At 33.1% G+C, this 882-nt stretch overlaps 1 protein-coding gene across 1 annotated transcript in view; it reads right to left on the bottom strand.

Annotated features, from left to right (window-relative positions):
• The window catches only part of TMEM150B (transmembrane protein 150B), a 26,693-nt gene extending 26,324 nt beyond the window's left edge, over positions 1–369 (bottom strand). Inside the window, exon 1 of the mRNA XM_072426527.1 lies at positions 233–369. The gene's annotated coding sequence lies outside the window, so the exon portion shown is untranslated. The remainder of the gene's footprint in view (positions 1–232) is intronic.
• Positions 370–882: the final 513 nt, after the last annotated feature.

Raw genomic sequence — 882 nt, 5'->3', positions numbered from 1 at the left:
AACTTGCAACATCTGTAGTGTGTTGATCAGAATTCCAACACTCTAAAAGCTATTACAAAACATATTCTACACATCTACATATGCAAGCACAGGTAAGTTACTTATCTATTTATTTAAACTTTGTGCCTTCAAGTTCCTCTTTCATTTATAATATACAATTATGTACTTTTAGTGAAATATTAAAGACTTTCAATGAAAACAGACATGCTTTCAGGTTGCAGATTTGGCTTACCTTATATTTCTTGTTTATATACCTGGAAAAGTTACAGCACACCTTCTGTTCCTCACGTCTCTTCTGTCATTTAAACAATGACTGACCTTCATTACAATCATTCTAGATGAGTGTTTTCCATAGGACTTTTAATGTTGGGTCACACCCATCTGATGACATAAACAGAGGTGAAAAGTCCACAAGAAATACAAACTTGCTGCAGGTTGTCATTACAGGTAATACAGGGTCATAACTAAGCACAGGACTGACAATCAATATAATCAGTGCAGCCTAAGGAAGTAAAATGTGTACCAAGTTATAAATCATATCTCAATGCCACTATAGAATTTAATCAAGTAAGTTGTATTTGGAATTGCTGGGCAGCAGCGAGGCATGGAAGGGCCTCCAATTGAAGATAAAATACAGGCCTAAATATCCAGTGCTCCAATAGATTTTGGTTTTCACATAAATTTTAAAGTAGATCACAAACACAGTATTAAACCTGGACTTGAGGCATAAAGCTAAAACATATTTGAACCGTATTTTTATTAATCCAGACACTTTTCTGCACTTCTTTAAATATTTTTTATTTGAGGATGGGGGTAAAAAAGGATAACAGATACATAAAACAAATCTCAATAAACAAGAATATGATAAAAAGAAACATTATT

The sequence above is a fragment of the Pyxicephalus adspersus genome, chromosome 11 (assembly GCF_032062135.1).
Source record: "Pyxicephalus adspersus chromosome 11, UCB_Pads_2.0, whole genome shotgun sequence".
Taxonomy (NCBI): domain Eukaryota; kingdom Metazoa; phylum Chordata; class Amphibia; order Anura; family Pyxicephalidae; genus Pyxicephalus; species Pyxicephalus adspersus.
Note: the sequence above shows the minus strand (reverse complement) of the source record. Positions and strands in the feature narration are given on the sequence as shown.